This window comes from Symphalangus syndactylus, chromosome 9 (genome assembly GCF_028878055.3).
Source record: "Symphalangus syndactylus isolate Jambi chromosome 9, NHGRI_mSymSyn1-v2.1_pri, whole genome shotgun sequence".
In the NCBI taxonomy this organism is placed as follows: domain Eukaryota; kingdom Metazoa; phylum Chordata; class Mammalia; order Primates; family Hylobatidae; genus Symphalangus; species Symphalangus syndactylus.
Genome location: NC_072431.2, coordinates 125,982,843 through 125,991,069, shown reverse-complemented (window position 1 = coordinate 125,991,069; position 8,227 = coordinate 125,982,843). Strand labels below are relative to the sequence as shown.

At 37.9% G+C, this 8,227-nt stretch overlaps 1 pseudogene; it reads right to left on the bottom strand.

The window, feature by feature from the left end:
- Positions 1-3,288: 3,288 nt before the first annotated feature.
- LOC129490778 (histone-lysine N-methyltransferase SETMAR-like) lies at positions 3,289-4,371 on the bottom strand (annotated as a pseudogene).
- Between the last annotated feature and the right edge of the window lie 3,856 nt (positions 4,372-8,227).

The following is an 8,227-nucleotide window of genomic DNA, read 5'->3' as shown; positions in this document are numbered from 1 at the left end:
CATTATATGTAAGTTTGTATGTGTATCTTTCCCTCCACAATGGGAAGCATTCTTTGTGTTCCTAGAATATGACACAGTGCCTGTTTTATATGTGTTTAGATAATAGTGACCCATTAATCAGTGGATATATGCCCTTATTTTTTCTTACTGTTTGACTCACGATCTTAAGACGACAACTACTACTAATGATGATGTTTTATTAACTCAATTGCCCAGAATAGATGCATACACACTTGCACTTTTCCAAGCTGTCTGTTAAAAATATATGAAATGAGCTTATGTAGAAGGAATTTTCTACTTAAGCAGTTTTATTAGGATGGAAAAAAAGTTTCCGTAATAAATGCTATGGGCGTGTTTAACCTCCATATGGCCAGAAGCAGCAGATCTGAACAATTCAGGGGAAATATGATAAACCCTCTTTTTCTCCCAGGATTCATATGTAATTTTAACCCAAAGTATTTTCAAATTTCAGACTTTTATCAAAATCTAGGTGATAAGGTTCCTGAGGGCAAGGCTGTTTTGTTTAATATTTTATATGATCCTTGGAACAAGATCTGCCACATTAGAGAAATTCAACAAATATTTACTGAATCAACATATGAATATGTCAAGGATGCCCTGGAATATCAAGCACTTGGTAGGAAGTAGCATCACACAACATGCCAGTCAATGTGATAGTCACTTTCCTTTTTTTTTTTAAAGAGACAGAGCTTCTCATCCTGTCACCCAGGCTAGAGTGCAATGGTGCCATCATAGCTCATTGTAACTTCAAACTCCTGGGCTCTAAGCCATTCTCCCACCTCACCCTCCTGAGTAGCTCTAACTACAGCTGTGTTCGTACCATATCTGTCTAATTTTTTTTTTTTTTTTTTTTTTTTTCTGAGACTGAGTCTCACTCTGTCGCCCAGGCTGGAGTGCAGTGGCACGATCTCAGTTCTGCCCCTGGAATTCAAGCAACTCTTGTGCTCAGCCTCCCGAGTAGCTGGGACTGTAGGCATGCGTCACCACGCACAGCTAATTTTTTGTATGTTGAGACAGGGTTTCACCATGTTGGCCAGGCTGCTCTCGAACTCCTGACCTCAAGTGATTCACCTGCCTCAGCCTCCCAAAGTGCTAGGATTAAAGGAGTGAGCCACCATGCCCGGCCATGTCTTGATAAATTTTAAAACTTTTGTAGAAACAAAGTCTCCCTATCTTGCCTAGGCTGGTCTCGAACTCCTGGCCTCAAGTGATCCTTCTACCTCAGCCTCCTAAAGTACTGGGATTATGGGCATGAGTCAGCATGCTTGGCCACTTTCTGTACATAATCTCATTTCCTTTTATAACTCTTCTCTGAGGTTGGTACCATTATTATACCATTTTACATTTATGTCCTCTTGACTCCAAAGTCTTTGCTGTCTCCCACCACCCATGCCTATTCTTGAGGTCTGCATCTCATAAGAAAGGGCAGACACACAGAGCATGTCCTCCTAGAGCACTGAAGGCAAAGGAAGGTCATGGATAGTTTTTCTCTCCCTGTGGACCCTCCCTCCAATCATGAAGTTGTCAGTGGGCACAGCAACATTCCCAAGTGGAGTAGCTGCTGTTGAACTTCTGGATTAATGAACAGGCGTTTTTTTTTTCTTCTAGTCCTGATCTGGCTCCCTGGCAAGCAGAACACAATTATGTCTTACCATTTAAAGCCTTTAAGTCATGGCATGCCTTGCATGCTTGTGTATATGGTTTTGCCCTGTGAACTTAATTTTTATTTATTTAAATGGCCCTCATGAGAGTCAGTCATCTTTGAAGGGGGATGGTTAATAGGGCTTCCTTTCACTTTATCTACAGGAATCTCAGTAAGAGGATTGATGGCCAATCTGATGGAACAGTACTTCCCTGTAGGCCATTATTTGCAACTGCTAGAGTAACCAAAACAAAAACTTTTCAACAATGTTATATAAAAACAGAATCTGGTGGCACAGAAGATCATGTGTAGGTCTAGAGGAAAATTGATCCACAGGGCAGGAAATAGAAAATCGATCATGGTACTCCCCTGCCAACTCCCCTTACTTATTACTGTCTTTGGAATGGATACTTAGGACCAGGTAAAAAATGATCATTTAATCATCTTTCCTGGCTTTAGCTAATTCAGAGTAACCTTTTGTTTGCTCAAATTATAGATGCATTTTATCTAAAACCTGTGTCCTTTTCTTGAATTATAAGTTTAAGTTTCAAGTCTGGGCCTTTCTTTTATTCTTTCTCCTCCCTCCCTCTCTTCCTCCCTTCCTTCGTTTTTGTGAGACAGAGTCTCGCTCTGTCACCCAGGCTGGAGTGCAGTGATGTGATCTCAGCTCACTGCAACCTCCACCTCCCAGATTCAAGTGATTCTCATGCCTCCCGAGTAGCTGGAACTACAGGCACCCATCACCATGCCTGGCTAATTTTTGTATTTTTAACAGAGACGGGGTTTTGCCATAATGGCCAGGCTGGTCTCGAACTCCTGACCTCAAGTGATCCACCCACCTTGGCCTCCCAAAGTGCTGGGATTATAGGTGTGAGCCACTGTGCCCAACCTAGTCTGGGCTTTTCTAGGTAATAGTCTGCGTAAGAACCAAGTGACTTCAGGAACACTTTTTACTGTTGATGACAGTTGTGCTTTTTGCTGTCTTCTGGAGAAATGTTTAGAAATAGTAAGATTCTTTGCAGAATTTATTGACTTTTTTCTGCCCTTTTATTTCACAAATGGGAATCAATTTGAACTAGATTGCAGAGATTTGGATTCAACTCTTGGCTATTTATTCTTCTGCACAGCATCTGTACTAGAATCCTAGCATCAAAGTATGATATCATGGTGATAGTCTGTTGTTGGATCATATAAATTCCACTGGGACAAAACACAGGCATTTTCTGCCTTTATATCTTTTAACATTGTACCTAAATTATTTGAAGCTGTTTTCAGTGAGTTGAATATGTAATCTCTCAATGTAAAGAATGCAAAAAAAAAAAAAATCATTGTTGGTGTTAAGACTGCATAACAAATCACTCCAAATATTAGTGACATTAAAAAATAACCATTTTAGTACAAAATTCTGCATGTCAGGAATTCAGGGCACTGCAGGGATGGCTTGCCTCTACTTCATAATATCTGGGGACTCAACTGGGGGTGATTTAAATGCCTTGGGGACTGCCACAGCTGGAGCTGGAGGATTAGCTTCAAGATGACTTCTTCAGGCTCTTATTAGGTTGGTGCAAAAGTAATTGTGGTTTTGGACCATGAATTTTAAATCATAACTAGGCTCAAACACATCTTTATTGGTCAAAATTGGAACCATTACAATTAACACATTTTTGTCAATGAGAAATAAGTTTGTTTATTCCCGTAGCATAAACATCTGTGCTTCAGGATTTGACATAAGTTTGATTATTCCTGTCGCATAAAAATCTGTGCTTCAGGATTTGACAAACTATTGGAAAGCATTTTCTGCATCCTGCTGGTGGTGGAAGCATTTTCCCTGGACAAAGTTTTCGAGATGCTTGAAGAAGTGGTAGCTGGTTGGTAAGAGGTCACGCGAATATGGCGGATGAGGCAAAACTTCATAGCCCAATTTGTTCAACTTTTGAAGCTTTGGTTGTGCAATGTGTGGTCAGGCTTGTTGAGAAGAATTGGGCCCTTTCTATTGACCAATGCCAGCTCCAGGCATTGCAGTTTTTGGTGCATCTCATCGATTTGCTGATCATACTTCTCAGATGTAATGTTTTCACCGGGATTCAGAAAGCTGTAGTGGATCAGACCAGCAGCAGACCACCCAGCAGTGACCATAACCTTTTTTTGGTGCAAGTTTGATTTTCGCAAGTGCTTCGGAGCTTCTTCTCAGTTCAGCCACTGACCTGGTCATCACCGGTTGTCATATAAAATCCACTTTTCATTGCACATCACAATCCAATGGAGAAATGGTTCATTGTTGTTGTGTAGAATAAGAGAAGATGACACTTCAAAATGATTATTTTTTTTTATTTTTGCTCAGCTCACGAGGCATCCACTTATCCAAATTGTTTCGTCTTTCCAATTTACTTCAAATGCCTAATGACCACAGAGTGGTCGACACTGACATCTTCGGCAACTTCTCGAGTAGTTGTAAGTGGATTAGCTTCGATGAGTGCTCTCAATTGATTATTATCAATTTCCGATGGCCGGCTGCTGTGCTCCTTAGCTTCAAGGCTCTCATCTCCTTTGTGAAACTTCTTGAACCGCCACTGTACTGTACGTTCGTTAGCAGTTCCTGGGCCAAATGTATTGTTGATGTTACGAGTTGTCTCTGCTGCTTTATGACCCATTTTGAACTCAAATAAGAAAATCGCTTAAATTTTCTTTTTGTCTCATACCATTTCCATAGTCTAAAATAAATACAAAATTAACAGTAATAATTCATTGTCAAAAAACATAAAGAAATGTGCATTGACATGATGTATAACATAACCACATTTAAGAATGTATTCCAATATCAAAAGGCAAATTTCAAAAATGCAAAAACCACAATTATGTTTTCACCAACCTAATATTTGACACCTCAGTGGATGTGGCTGCAAGGGTGAGCTCAGCTGGGAGTATAGGTCCAAGTGTCTATAGGTACCCTCTCCAACATGGTGGCTCAAGGAACACTTCCCCCATGACAACCAAGTATTCCAGTAAAGCAAGGTGGAAGCTGCAAACCAAGTGGCCTTTGCATAGTGTTACCTCAGAAGTTGCAGTGTCAGTTCCAACATCCTTTATTGGTGGAACTGGTCACAAGTCTACCAAGGAGAAGGAAAGGAAAGATAGACTGTACTTTTCAATGGGAAGAGAGTTAAAAGGATTTGTGTCTGTTTTAGAAACCACCATACTCATTTAAACTCTGATACAAATTTTTTGGACATTTTATTTTCACGCACTAGATTACTGTGTGAAAAAAATATTGTCTAAACTTTTCTGAAGTAAACTTTTCTGAAGTAAACTTTTCTGAAGTAAAACAAGTATTTTTGTAGACATTTTATAGGAATTTTGTAGCTAATTATCTTACGTAGCTATAATACGTAAGGGAGTAATTTTTAATTAGGTTGTCTTAGATGGCACACTAGGAAAGTCACATGTGATAAAACTAGACATTTAATAAATAGTTTATTGAGACTTTTTTAGTGGCCATGATGGATGTTTGGCTCTAATTTATTTGACATTTATCCAGAGTATTTTAATGTATTTACACTTTAATATAGAAGTTTCATTTCTAGAAGAAAATTAAAAAGTAGTCAAGGAGTTAAATCAAGATTTACTTACAAATATGTTCATCACAGAATTATTTGTATAGTACTGTAAAGTTGAAGGCAATCTAAATATACCACAAAAGACTTTGAAAATATTATGGTATTTTATTTCATAGAACACTACAAAAACTCATGCTGTGAAGGATATTTAGTGACAGGAGAAAATATTCATAATATGCTTGTTAGTGCTAAAAGGACTAGAAAATGGGTATATGAAATAATATCAATTGTATAAAATATCCAACTATATTGTATATATAAAACAAAAATATAAACCCAAAAAATTGGCAGTGATGATCTGTTAGGTTTGAAATTTTGCATAAGTTTATTGTTTTTGTTGTGCTTTTCTAACGGTGCATTTTAAAACTTTTCTAAAATGATTACTTTTTTTATATTTATAAAATGAATAAATATTGCATTACTTTGTAAAATATGTAAATTTAAATTTTTAGACCTTTTGAATTTTATACCAAGAGGGTATATTCCCTTTTAAGAAACAGAAGAGGGAAGGAAAAGAAAAGTCAAAGAGAAATGGAGCAGCAAAATATAAATACAAAGAAGGAATTCTTTGCATGACACAGAAAAACAGCCTAAACACTGTCTTCAACTAGTTGTCTCACTGAAGTTCTCTTTGAAGGGCCTAGAAGATCTCATCTCTATCTTTTAAAATCCAGTTTGCTTTAATTTTTTCATTTTGTCTACTTGTTGTGGGTTGAAATGTGTCCCCCTCAAAAAATATATTTTGAATTCCTAAACCCCCAGTATCTCAGAATATGACCTTATTTGCAAATAGGGTTTTAACAGAGGTAATCATAAAATTATGTCATTAGGGTGTGGGCTCTAATTCAATATGACTGATGTCTTCATACAAGGAAAATCTGAACAGGGAGATAGAGAGGAAAGATGATGTGAAGAGACACAAAGGAAGGAAGAAGCCAGACATCTGCAAGTCAAGGAACACCTGAAGCTATGAGAGGCAAAGAGAAGAAGAAGAGAGAAAGAGAAAGGGAGACCTGGAACAGATCCTCCCTAATATATTTAGGGAGCATGGTTTTGCCAACACCTTGATTTTGGACTTCCAGCCTTTAGAACTGGAATACAATCAAGTTCTGTTGTTCTAAGCCATTGAGTTTATAGTACTTCATTATAGCAGCTCTAGGAAACAAACACACTAATATATCCTACTCTTTCTATCTTCCCCTGAAAAAGATTTTTTTAAATTGACATTGCTCTATTAAAAGATGAAGAAAAAAAGAGAAGAAAAAGTACAGTTCATAAAGCTACATAAAACACAACATAATAAAACAAATAAAAATATGTACAAAGAAAGTTAAAGAGAAATAGGATAAGGTAGAAAGAGGGAAGATAGGGAAGACTTGGTGAGTTTAGGGCATTAACAAACTTGCCAAATTAGGAGAAGCCTCATTGCTTTCCAACTGAGATAAAGTTCTTCCCCATACAAAAGATACATTAGGATATCATCAACAATGTCCTCGTCAGTATTCATTCAGGAACAAATTGATAGGTAAATGGGAGTTTCTTTGTCAGTATAGGCTTACCACATCTTGCAAAAGCATAACTACCCTGGAGGAATTCAGAGGAGTAAGGAGTATGTGGATATAATACATCCGAGTTGTCACAAAGGAGGAAGGGGAGGAGTAATTAATACATTTAGGCCCCAAACATGGCTCTAATGGTCTAGGGTAATCCAGATCCATTTCTTTCCCAGACTCGTTTCCTTCTAAAAAAAAAAAAAAAAAAAAAAAGCTCTATGCCCATGAAATGTAAATCTAACCTTTCAAGGCTCCAGGTAATTCCATTGTCCATAGTTTTTCTCAATTAGCACAATGAAAGCCCAATCTGGTTTCATTTTGTTTTCTTTTGTTTAGACAAGATCTGGCTCTGTCACCTAGGCTGGAGTGCAGTGGCATTATCTCAGCTCACTGCAACCTCTGCCTCCCAGGTTCAAGTGATTCTCGTGCCTTAGCCTCCCAAGTAGCTGGAACTACAGGCGCCCACCACCACATCTGGCTAATTTTTGTATTTTTAGAAGAGATGGGGTTTTGCCACATTGGCCAGGCTGGTCTCGAACTCCTGACCTCAAGTGATCCACCCACCTCAGCTTCCCAAAGTCCTGGGATTACAGGCGTGAGCCACTGCACCTAACCAGAATACTTCCACTAATTATTTTTTTGTCCTGATAACACATAGCTAATCATTCTTTTAATGGGTAGAGCATTTCACTGTATAGCTGTATCATAATTTATTTAATCATTTGCTGTGTTGTCGGGTATGTATGCTGTTTCTCACTTTCCAGTATTGGATAAATTCCTTAGAAGTGGACTTTATGACTAGAAGGGCAAACATGCGTTATGTTATCTGGTACATATTATCAAATACCCATCTAGAAAACCTAAACAATTGGGAGCTGGTTTTTAAGTTTAGAAATCAGAAAAAGTATTAACAATATTGTAGTCATGACCTATTGCTTATGGTATAGAACAAGGGTCAGCAAACTCAGCAGAGGGCTACATTGTAAATATTTTCAGCTTCGTAGGCCATACAGTCTCTGTTGCATCTCTGCCATTGTAGTACAAGAACAGCCATGGACGGCCTGCTGGGTTCCAATAAAACCTTATTTATGGATCCTGAAATTGAATTTCAAGTAATTGTCACATTATAAAATATTATTCTTCGATTTTTTTTTGAGCCATTAAAAAAAAAAGGCCCAGATTATGGTTCAGAGTCCACATAAAAACAAGTGCAATCTAGATTTGACCCACAGGCTGTGGTTTGCCAATTCTTGGTGTAGAATTTAGTACTTTGATAAACAATTTGCAGCATACTAAAAAAATCCCTTCTTGCCGAGAAACTTAAACTTTCCTGCAGGTCCTTCTTGGCTCTTTAATATTCACATGATATTAAGACTTCCTTGGACACCACCATTAGA